The 13,047-nt window shown below is 35.1% G+C and overlaps 1 pseudogene; it reads left to right on the top strand.

The window, feature by feature from the left end:
• LOC119577533 overlaps window positions 1–12,832 on the top strand; it is a 15,827-nt pseudogene extending 2,995 nt beyond the window's left edge.
• Window positions 12,833–13,047: the final 215 nt, after the last annotated feature.

Here is a 13,047-nt window from a genome sequence, read left to right on the forward strand (position 1 = left end):
AAAATGGGCATTATAATGAAAATAATAATAAGAAAAAATAATAATAATAAAAATAATGTGAAAATAAAAATGATATAATGATCCCTGACGTGAACAATAAAAATTTATAATAATGTCATTATGAAAAATAAAATGAAAATACGATCCAACAAATAAAATATGATCATTGAAATAAAATAAATATAATGAAAATTTAAAAAAATTTTTAAAAAAAAAATGATGACGGTAAAAACAACAAAAAAAATAAATAATAAATAATATAAAAAATAATAATAATATAACATAAATAAATAATGATAATAAAAAATAATACATTAATGAAAATGATAATAATAATAAAAAAAATAAAAATAAAAAAAAAAATAAAAATAATAATAAAAATTATTATTATAATTTTAAAGAATGATATTAACTTTAATGATAAAAATAATATTAATGAAATATTAATGCAATGCAGAGTAAATCCAATAATGAAAAGAATAATAATATGTTTATGATGATAATGAACTATAAAAATTAATTTTATAACAAAACAATTAAAAATTTGGTTTCAAAAATTTTATCTCCGTTCCGTTTGCATTTTTTTTTTTATATTATTTTCTTTTATGAAAAATCTTTTTTAAAACTAATTCCTGGACAGATCATTTTCCCTGGGCATCCCCCTCCCTATATTTTTTTCATTTTATTCCCCATTACGCCCGGGCTGATCGCCCCCCGAACTACGTGCAAATCAATCACATATATATTGCGGATTTGTAAACCCTGGCCTAACAGGATTTGTAAAATTTTTTCCGGGGGTATTGTTCTTTTTTTGGCTACTATAAACGGATAATCGTATTGTCCTTTTTGTGTAGATGTACGTGGGTTTGGTTTTCATGTGTGTGGAACGTATATTTATGCAGCATTTGCGATGTTTATGCACTCAGTTTGTTATTTGGGTCTGCCATCGGTGCCCTGCGTTTTTCTGCTGTTTGTTTATTTTAAAGGGTGTAAAATGTAAATTGAAAGATTTTTCTCATGCAAAGAACATAGAACCCCCGCTGCAAGGCTGTGGACGTAAAATTTTCGGGAAACGTGATCGTCTGGGAACTCACCCGTCCATTCTTATTTTTCTGGGGCGCGGGTCGTCGCCCAAACCAAAAAACAACCCAAAGGTTTGATGTAATACATCCCCTTCGGCGGGGCGACCTTGATGAAATCAGAGGTCTCTCCCACGTCCTCCCCGTCCTGTCAAGGTTTGCGCCCTTCATTATAGGGGCGCCACGGGGAGTGCCGTCCATTACTCCGAGCGCCCCCACAACCGCCGCGCCCGGGGCCTTCTCCCAGCGTCGCGTCTTGCCTCGCACCAGGACTCGCTGTGGGGCCCCCTGGGCCACGCAACCCGGGGCTTGCCTCATGCGCCGAGGGTGAAGGGCCGCCCCTTGCGGATGAGCGTCGCCTCCCACGAAAAATTTCCCCCGGGGCACGGGAGACTATCAGAACTGCTCTTTCTCGGGCCCCTTTGTACAGTACGCGCGAAAGCATAATTCACAAAAATTACGTAAACATGCCCCAACAAAACCACACCCCCCAAAAAAAAAATATAATATATATATATATAATATTTTTAATATATATATATATATATATATATATATTTAAATACATACATATACATACATACACACTACTACTACATACTACATACATACATAATATATATATATATATTTTATATATATTTTTAATATATATTATAAATATAATAAATAAAACACAAAACCCAACCACACCACACACACACAACACCACAACAACACCACAAAAAACACACACACACCAACCCCAAACACACACCCCACCACCACACACACACACAACACAAAACCCCAACACACACCACACACACCACACACCCCACCCAACATAAAAAAACCAATATATTTATTTATATATAGATAGATAGAAAAAATTATAAAGAGATGATAGATTAATGATAGATGTTATACATAAGATATGACAAAACACACCCCCCCACAAACCCCCAACGCACCAACAAGCACACACACACACACAACACACCCACACACACCACACACACACAACACACACCAACACACCACACCACCACACCAACAACAAAATATACACAGTATATATGCAGAAACTTAAAAACACGCCTCTTCTTTTTTCTTTCCTGATTCTCTCTTTTCCACCCTTTATCCTTTACTTGTGGCTATGATGTGGCTGGTTATAAACAATCTCTCTAAAGATAAAATTTAAACCCAAATAATATTTCACAATTTAATGTTTGGAAGTCAATATATGCAATGACTTTAAATTTACTGTTGAATCATTCACATATTTAAGAAAAACTTTTTTACATGGGCCCGAGCCCTTTCTAACTCTCTTCCGTATTAAATTTATTCATGGAATTTAAACTTATTATCGAAATTAGGACTGAAAAAATAACTCATCCCTCTGTATCATCATTTTACGAATCACGTTAATGGGGACTGCACGTATATCAGTATTCTACGCAAAATAACGATACACCATATTTTTAATTCTCTGTGGTTATTTAAACATGTTACTCATACTGCTTATTTATATCTGTTTTAACCGGAATCCGTTTGCGTTTATCAGCAATGCGTCAATTTCTTTTTTGAAAATTATGATAAAATTAACATACTTTAAACTTATGATTATTCCTCCACCCCGCGTTTATAGTTTATCAGCTAGAAAAAACAATTGTCCATAGACTCACAAAAAACCGTAGCGGCTGGGAAATTTTGGACATGTTTGTATATCAATTCTTCTGTGATCCGCCCTTGTAAAGATGGCCTGACGTGATGGGCTTGAATATGGGGAAATATTAAAGATAAAAAAAACATTTTGTTTTTCCGACGATGTCTTAAAAAGAAAATTTAAAAACATAAATTAAAGGAAACAACATGCCCCGTTACCCTTAAACGAAAAGGACATCACTATAATCACGCTGATCACTCATAGGGTGCTTTTTTATACGACTCTAAAAGACCAATGGGTACCCCAAAAATCCTTTCACTTACAGTTAAAAAATGAGAAAAACAAGAAAGACCGGCGCACTCATCCAAACAAAATTTTACTCCCTTTTTTTTTCCTTTCCCTTCTCTCTCTCACCGCACCCCCTCTCTGTCTCTTTTTCTTCCCCTCTCTCATTCTCTGTCTTTGTCTTCCCCCTTCTCCTATTCTCCTTCTCTCTCTCTCTCTCTCTCTTTTTTCCTTTTTGGGGTGTGTTGTGTGTTGTTTGGGGGGGGGGGTTTCCTCTCTCTCTCTCTTTTGTGACCGATTTCTGAGGCCGGATAAATAAGGCGTCATACTCCCCTATCTAATTTTAATTTTTCTTTTTCCTATCTTTATCCAGAGATTTAGGTATCGAAGAAACCCTTTACTCTCGTTCCCAAATTCTGAGCCTTTTTTTGCCGCATTTAAAAGAATTTTTACTCTCGCTCCTAAAAGCAGATAGTGTGGGACAATGTCGTGATCAATTTCTTTAAAGCCATTTAAATGCTGCGTTCGTACTTCACTTCCCCCCTTAAATTTTACTGCTTGATCACATAATAAAAAAGAAAGAAAGAAAGAAAAAAAAAACTACTATCATAAGTGCCACTGCTATTGTTTTACTTTTTCATCTTTATAATAAAATTATGATACTGATCATGACAAAATTTTTACATTATCATTACTTTTGTTTAACTATTATTATCTTTCATTATCATTGCTACTTTTTATCTTATTATCATTTAATCTAATAATTTTTATTTTTAAAAAAAGAAGAAATTAACAACAAAAAAAACCCAAAAAAAAAACATTTTTACCGGGTTTTGGAAAACCCAACTTTTGCCCCCCCCGTAAAAAAAAAACCAAAAAAATTTTTGAATTTTTGGGAAAAAAGGGGAAAAACCATCCCCCACTTTTTTAATTTTTTCCCACCCTTTGGAAAAAAATTTTTCTTTCCCCCCCCCCCCCCCCCCCCCCCCCCCCCCCCCCAAAAAAAAAAAAAAAAAAAAAAAAAAAAAAAAAAAGCTCTTCATAATCCATCCCCATTGTTATTAATTTTCACTTAAATTAAAATAGAGGAAAACGCCCCGCAATTTTACATTATATTCTTTTTTTCCCTTTTTTAAACATTTCTTGCTCTTTTCTCTTTTATCTTTTTTAACTTTTTTTTTTGTTTTTTTTACTTTTTCTTTTTTTTTCTTGTGTGTTGTGTTGTTTTTTTTCCCTTCTTTCTTTTCAATTTCTAAGCCTTTTAATTAAAAAAAAAAAAAATTTTAAAATTTTAAAAAATTTTCTTTTCCCTTAAAAAATCCCACCAAATTTAAAAAATATAAAAAACCCCCCCAACCCCAAACACCCCAACCCCAGAACAACCCAAAACCCAAACCCAAAACACAACACAACCAAACCTTTTAAATTTATTTATTAATTTTTATTTATTTTATAATAATTGTGGAAAGAAAAAAAAAAAAAAAAATAATATATATATTATTTTTTATTTTTATATTAAATTAAAAAATAATAATATATTATATATAATTGTTAATTATATTATTTTTAAAATTAAAAAATTATTATTATTTATATTAATTGTTTTTTTTTTTTTTTTTTTTTTTTTTGTTTTTTTTTTTTTTTTTATTGTGTGTGTGTGGTGTATACCCAACAAACATAACAAAAAATTATTATTAAATGATATTATTTTATTTTAAAAAAAAAATATATTATATATAATATATAATAAAAATTAAAAAAAAAAAAAAAAAAAAAGAAAAAAAAAAAAAATAAAAAAAAAAAAAAAAAAAAAAAAAAGAAAGACATAAAAAACAACCCTTTTTTCCCCCCTTTTCCCCATACATTACAATAGTTATTTTTGTAAATTTTTAAAATTACTATATTTTGTTTTTTTTTTTTTATTTATTAAATATTTAAAATAATATTTAAAAATTTATTTATTTTTATTAAAGATTTTCTAAAAATTTTTAGTAAGGGGGTATTATTATCCTATTTGACCTTTTTTCCCCTTTTTTTACTTTTGGAAATCTTTGTTATTTCTTTTCTTAAATGTTAAAAGTTTTTTTTTTAAATAAAAATTTAATAAAATAAAAACTATTTTATAATTTAATAAAAAAACCATTTTTAATTTCAAAGTGGGGTGTGTGTGGTTTGTGATTTGGGGTGGTGTGGGTTGTATGAACCAAACACAAAAACCCACAAACAACAAAACCTATTTTAAATAAAAATATTATTTTTATTTATTTTACTTTTATAAGAAACCACGTAATATTTTTTTTTTATGTTTCACGCCTTGAAAGGAAAAACTTTTTCCCTTTTTTGATTTTGCCCTTAAAAAAAATTAAATGTTAAAAATATTCCTTTCTTATCTTATTAATATAATAAAAACCCACTTTTCCCTAAACGTATTATTTTAGGTGGTACCTCCGTAAAATTAAAAAGTGCCTTTTCTGAAGCTCATTCTGTACGCCTCCCTTCTCATGATTATACTTCACACCTTTTCATTTTTATTTCGGGGGACCACCCCCGGATAGCGCGGGGAAGCAATCCCTTGGGGCCCTCCAGAATGTGGCGGGAGCACCCGGGGGTGAGGTGGGGGGACTTTTCGGTGCGTTTGTTATAATAACAAACAATAGATGTCAAAAACCAAAAGAAAACAATTTCGTCTTTGTTACAATACCAACATAATTAACAAAATTTAAGAAAAAAACAATAATGATTTTTTAATAAAACAATATGATATTGTAATAAAACAATAATGATTTGAAATAACAAACATTGTACATAGAAAAGAAATGATAAAAATGACGACAGTAAATATTTATCATAAAAAATGATGGAGAATGCTAATAAGGATGATCTACTAAACTTCTACTATTTACTTCTGTACAATAACAAAAAAAACCCTGCTGCTATATACTTTTTTTTATTTTAAATATGATATCAATGAAAATGATATAGAATAAGGTATGAATTTTTTAATTCCTATTATTTTCTTATTCTGCAGTTTTGGCGTAGTAAAATAGATTTCTAAGCGAAGGGATCACTTCTTATTATTTTTTCTCTCTCTAGTTAGAGAAAAACATCTGCTTTTAAATATTTTCTATGATTCCACCTTTCAGCGGGTTATAAAAAGGTGCCTGATATCTATCCAACCTAAATAGGCAAGCAAAACATCATAAATTTTCTGTGTTCGCCAACGCTGTTGGTCTCTACCATGTGCGCACAACAATACCTACTCGGTGTGGTGAGACCCAAGGTTTGTGTCCTGGTGAAAACTCTTCTGTCATTTTTGCGTCATACAGGACCTCCTTTTTACCTTGTGTGTCAACACGCAAAAGTGTATTCTTTGTGAAACAAAAACCCTGATCATCGTCTTGTGCTAGGGCCCTTTTTTATAGAAAATATCTTTAAAAAATTCCCATTTTGTGTATAAAAACTTCGCGGGATATATTTGCGCTTTTTTTATCCGTTTATTAGTGGAAATTTCTAACCATTTATTTGTTTTATTTATCATTTATTTTTCCCGATTCTTAGCTTTATCTTTTCCTTAAAAATGAAATGGATAAATTTTTTTTTTTGTGTTTAGCGTATAACTAATTGACATAAAAGTAATATACATCAACTGCATCATTCTAAAGGGGAAAATCCAATATTTGCGGTGCAGAATCCCTCAAAAAATATCTTTATTTTATTATTATAAAACATTTATAAAAATAGGAAAAAAGGGTTTATATTCAGAGCAAAAAATTTTTAAATGATCAAGATAAACAAACAATATTAAAAGTTTTTTAAATTTTTAAAAAGGCTTTTTTACTCATCTAAATGGAGATTGAACAAATTCATCCCAAAAAAAATATTTTTATCAATTGTTTTTTAAAACACGTTTTTGAAAGCAAAAAAAAAAAAAGATATTTTCATTAAACTTTCCAAAATCCATTTTATTGAAAAAAAAAGTTTCTTTTAATTTAGGTGGCAACTTTCCAAATAAAATATATGTGAAAAATCAATAATCAACAAAACAACCCACACGGTATGTATACATGTATGTAAAGTGTGTGGCGCGCGCGCACAACCACACAACAAATATATATTTTTTATAATTTTAATATATATATTTAAAAATTTTAAAATTTTAATGTTGTGGTGTGTGTGTGTGTGTGTTGGTTGTGTGTGTGTGTGTGTGTGTGTGGTTTTGTATATTCTTACTCGGGAAGAAGCTAATGGTTAAAAAGATAAATCACTAATTTTCTAAAGAATTATAAAATGGCGGGAAAAGACACTTAGCAAGGGGGGGTTACAGTGCTTTGTGTCTATTATCCACTGCTAGTCTCCTGTCATATAGCTGTCCCGTCTGTCTAACGTCTCTCTCCCCCTCTCCCGTCTGTCCTCTGGGTAGCTTTTTTCCTTATTTTTAGTCTATCTTCCTCTATCAAATTTATAAAACAAACAAAAATCCATCTCATATCACTATTGCTACTTTCAATCCATTTTTTCTAAAATCAAAAATCTATTTACTATATAATCGTAAAGGTTTTTTTATGTTTGATACACATGGTATCAATAGGAATAAAGATTAGCCATTTTCCAAATTTGAAGATTTCAGCGCCTTTCTTTGGTTTTTTTCACTTTGCGAAATTTTTTACCTTTTTCCTTCGTTCTTGGTTTATTGTTTATTCTTGGGTTTTTATAGCTTTAATATTTTTGAAAATATGAATTTCACACCAGGGGTTTTTCGGCATGCTTTCTTTGGTCTTTGTTTATTTATTGACCACGAAAAAATTGAATATTTCAATCAAATTACTAAAATTATTAATTCGTCATGCCCCCTCCCACAAACAAAAATTTTTTGCGATTAATATTTTACGTATTGCTATAGACGTTTTTTTTAGTTTTTTTTTTCTAAGATTGAACATTAGCTAAAATTAAAAATCTTTTTTAGGGAATTTTTATCTACTTCTTCTGGTCACCAAATTTTTTGGGTTATTCTATAATGAAAAATCCTTTTTATTGGTAATTTTTTCGATTTTCGTATATTTTTCGACATTTCTTTTTGTTTACATAGTCCTTTTCTTTCTTATGAAAAAAGACGAGCCTACATTTTTTCCCCTTGCTTTCCCTACTGAAGGGAAATGCAAATCGCGCAATGTAACCCAGTTTGAGAATCCCCCCCCCCTCCCCACTTTGCCCCCCAAAAAAATAAAGACTAAATCCTGTCTGCTGTTGCATAATACTCAAAAGTCCACTGTTTTCACCCAGGGTCACATAACGTAAAAAGACCCTTCGTGACGAGGGGTACAGACCGGTCGGGCTGGACCCGGGGGGGGGATGGGGGGGGGGGTCGAAGGGGTCCAAATTTGGACGAATGGGATGGAGAGATAGAAGAGGGGCCGGGACCGCTGGGGGGGGGGGCAGCGTGTTTTGCATTTGCTACATTTCATACACACATGCATACCACAAACACAAATAAAAACCAAAAAAACCACACACACCCCACACACAACACACACAAACACCAAACAAAAAACACACACACCACACACACAACCCCCACACACCCCACCACACACCACAACACTCACGCACACTACCGCAACCTAAAAAAAACAAACACACACACAACACACACAAAAACACAGAAACACACCAAAACACACACACAAACACACACACACACAAACAAACAAAAGACAAAACCACACAAAACCACACACCAACAAAACACACCCACACACACACCCCACACACAATATTATATATATTTTAATATATTTTATTTTTATTAATATTAATATTTTTATTTATGTTTTAATATAAAAAATTTCCCCCAGTGTAAGAACCATTGCCAAAAACGCAAGTTTCTCTATAACATCTGGGAAAAACTGAAGCATTACCTTACGGGCAAAGCTAGATATTAACTCATTAAATTTTTCCCAATTGGGGTCATATTTTTTGAGGGTTGGGGGCTAAAAGATGACAAGAAAAAGGGAAAATTTTGAAAATTTGGGGCTACGCATTTTTCCCACGCATTTAAATGGAAAAAAAGAGAAGTGCTGAAAAATAAATTTTAAAAACCGGCTGTTGGACACTTGAACAAAAGGAAACTAAAAATTTATTGGGCTGGATGAAAGTAAATATTGAGAAAAACTTCGCGGGGCGGGATGGAAAAAGAGGAAAGCAAACCGAGACAAGACTGAGTGACAAAACCAAAAATATTTCGGGTGTCGATGGTAAATGTGGGAAAAAAAAAAACGCAAGATCGATTGGTGGCGAAGGGTGGGGGAGGTCCACGGCTTTCTCAAACATACATAAACCCTTATTGATATAAATATAATATAATATATATAATAAATTATTTATTATTATATATAATATATATAATATGTACATCACACACAGCTATTAAAAAGATATATAACAAAAAGATTTATATTATAATAAAAAATAAATTTTAAAATTATATAATATATATATATATAAATTATATAAATTAAAAATAAACAAAACCAACACACACCATAATTTGTGTGCGGGTGCGGTTGTTAAGCGTGTGTTGTGTGTTTGTGTATGTGTGGGGGTTTTTTTGTGTGTGCGTTTTCGTGTATGGGTGTGCGTGCGTGCGTGCGTGCGTGCCTGTGTGTGTGTGTGGCGTGTGCGTTCCGTGTGCGTGTGTGTGTGTGTGTGTGTGGGTGGGGTGTGTGTGGTGTTTTTGGGGGGGGTGTGTTTTTTGGGTGGGGTGGGCTAAATATACTTTATAAAAGTGTTTAACCCTAAAACAAATTTAATCGAAAAAACCACAAGTGTTATGTTCATTGTTTAAAAGCAAATCATAATTCGTGTTCTTTTTTATATCCGTCTAATTCCCTCTCCTTCTAAGTTGGAACGTTTTTTTTTACAAACCACAAACCCTAAATGATAATCTCAAGACAAATGAAAACACCATAAACCCAAAAGAAAAAACAATCCGTATTTCTTTTATCTCTCCGTTTTTTCATTTTTTCACCGGCCCCCCTTTTCCCTTTTTTCCCCGTTTGTTTGACAGCTGACTATGTTTAACAAATTTTCAGTCTGGATACTTGAGCAACGCTTTCCCTGACTTTTTTAAGGTATTAAAAACAGGGAGTATTAGGGGTAAAAGAAACATGTAATTTTTTTCTTCCGAATTACTTCTCAAAAATGAAACCTTTATTTTTGCCCCAGCCCCCACACGTCCAACCCGAAAGGGGACGTTCCGCAGTTTCCCCGCCATTCCGAGCGCCAAAAACACTGGCGGCAGATGAAAAACAAAACCCAAAACCGATTCCCATGCCCAGGGTAGGTCCTCCGGGTCCTCCGGGCCCGGGGCCCCAGGTCCCCGCGGAAAAGCGGAGGTTCCTTTTCCACGGGGGAGATGGAGGCCTATATCACGGATTTCCTGAGGGTAAGGTTGGAGGTTCTGTGCCGTGTTGGCTTTCTCCTTTGTTTGCTGGAATCTCCGTAAGATCTTTTATCTTTGGATTCCGTATTATTTTTGTCGAATACCTTTCGGCATAAGAAGAAAACATAAGAAATGGCAAACCTTTTTAACCTCTCCCTCACCATCATTTCGTCGGGAATATCAGTATATTTTTCACTCTCTGTAACTTTTCTTTATTTCATTTTCAGAGTTCTTCCAGCAACACAACGACACCGTGACATATTCCGGAATCGTGGAGAGGGTGGAGAAATCTAGACGGAGCCGTGTTAACGTCGCCTTCACAGCTCACTTGCCTCACCCAGCCACTCTGCGCCCTTCAGTGCTCTCAGTCGTCGATACTTTTAACCGTCGTGAGTACTTATGTATTTGTATTGTATTTCTTCTTTTCCTCTTCTTTAATTGTTTGTTTGAATGGTAATTATAAACGCCGGTGACTATCTCTCGTCGAGATGATTATTCCTTAGAATCATGTGATATCACTATTTGTCATGCTTATTGGCGCAATAAAGGTTTGGCGTTAAAATTTGATGACTTTATTCAACATTGCTATCATGATGTCTCTTACTCTTTTACTGCTGGCGAGAAATGAACTCCACCTTAGAGAAGATTCACTACATCTCTCCCGTTCTCCAATCCACAGACTTTCGCCCCCGGAGCCTTCGAGCGGCGAGTGGTGGTGGAGCACGGGGATTTACCGTCACTAAATCTGGGATTTACCAGGTGGCGGCGTCCCTTGTCCTCCACCCTCGAGGCCCCCCGCACTCCACTCTCAAGCCTCTCAAAGACATCCGTGTCTACGTCTGCGTCACTGTTTGCGACAGAGACAGGTATTTAGTCATATTTGCTTAACCCCTGTCTTTCTGTTTACGTATCTGCTTCCGTATGTTCACAATGCCTTTCCAACAAATTGCCTTGGTATTTACACATAAAATTGACTTTCTCTTTCCCTAATGGCATGTCCTAGGCAAGAATTACACAAGTGATAACGTCTGAATAATTAATATTTCCTTCGTTTTCCTCAGTCGACGTTTGGAGTGGGTGGGAAACGTCGGCGAGGGCTCTGTCACGGCGGTACTATCGGGCCACATCATGCTGCGAAGGGGAAACACTCTCCTGGTGGCCGTCGACAACCTTTCTAGGTAAAGTATCTTGCTCTCCCTTTCAAATCCCAGACCTTCCCTACACTCTCATGGGAGCACTGAGCCACACGTCCGTGAGGGAAGGACATGTGGTCATACACACAGACACCAAAGGAGCCATCGACTGTCTTCAGCAGCGCTCACCCACTGACAATATCTACCTTCTGACTACCATCCTCACACTGGCACAGAGGATTCTTGCACAGGGTAGAAGAATTATCATAAACTGGGTTCCCAGCCACATAGAGATCAGAGGGAATGAGCTTGCTGACAGAGTAGCCGAAGTTGGCAGGGGTATGCCCCCTAATCCCATGATATACATCAAGCCGAAAATTACTTAGGAGGAAGTGTACGGTGATGGCAACCTCCTTCCTCCTGCAGCTTCACAGAGAGGAAACGGATCCTCCCCCTCGGCCAGCTGGTACTCTAGACGCCACCGGCTATGAACCACTGGCACTCTCTGAAATAAACACAGAGGTACCGAAGTCATTCTGCACAGAATGCGCCTGGTTACCACTGTTCATGGCAGATCATACAAACATAGAACGTGAAGAGAGGTGTTGCATGCATTGCGGGCGAGCCGAACGCCACACTTGTACATTACTTAGAGAATTGTGTGCACACGCAATTCCTGAGACAAAACCCGCAGAACACAGCCGTCGTGCTGGTAAAGAGATTATGCGAGATGCTTAAACCACGGCTACAGGAGCGCCTGCTGGCAATCCCACCGCCACGGTAAGCACCGAGTGTCAGAGAACAAATGAGACAGGCCATAAAAAGCTGACACAGGCCGGGCCATAAGTGAAAGGCCCGGCCCGCAAATCTCATAGCTAGCCCTACACTCATTTTCTTCCGCACTTTTCTGACGCATTGCTTTCGCTCATCTGACCACCTTACTCCTATTCTTTGGACATATTTTCCGTGTCAGTAAATACAGTCATAATTTCAGTGATAATCAAAAGACTATTGTTAAAATTGACTGAAAACAGAACACATTTTTTCTACTCTCCCATGGAGAAGTCAGTAGCCACAAACGATATATCATCACTTAGTTCTAACCTGTGATGTGTATATATAGCTACCAAATAACTTTAGATACATATTGCTCATGATCTCATCCCCCCAGGAGGCCACTGCAAGTAGGCACGGGATCCAGTTTCTCAGCGGCTCTCATTGGTACGTAGACTCCGTCTCCACAACTCGAGAAAGAAAGAAAGAAAGAAAGAAAGAAAAAAAACCTTTCGCGCTGAACCATTTAGCGAAGAGACCAGGAAGCCCAGAGAAAAGGAGAGGTAGTCTTTCGAACTCTTAAGGCATTTCAAAGCAGTATTCGAGTGTATTCAGTCTTCCTTAGTGAACATGTGAGCAAGAGTATAAGGTCCGTAAAAAAAAAACTATCAGTGGACACATTTTAAGTGT

This window comes from Penaeus monodon, chromosome 10 (genome assembly GCF_015228065.2).
Source record: "Penaeus monodon isolate SGIC_2016 chromosome 10, NSTDA_Pmon_1, whole genome shotgun sequence".
NCBI classification, from domain to species: domain Eukaryota; kingdom Metazoa; phylum Arthropoda; class Malacostraca; order Decapoda; family Penaeidae; genus Penaeus; species Penaeus monodon.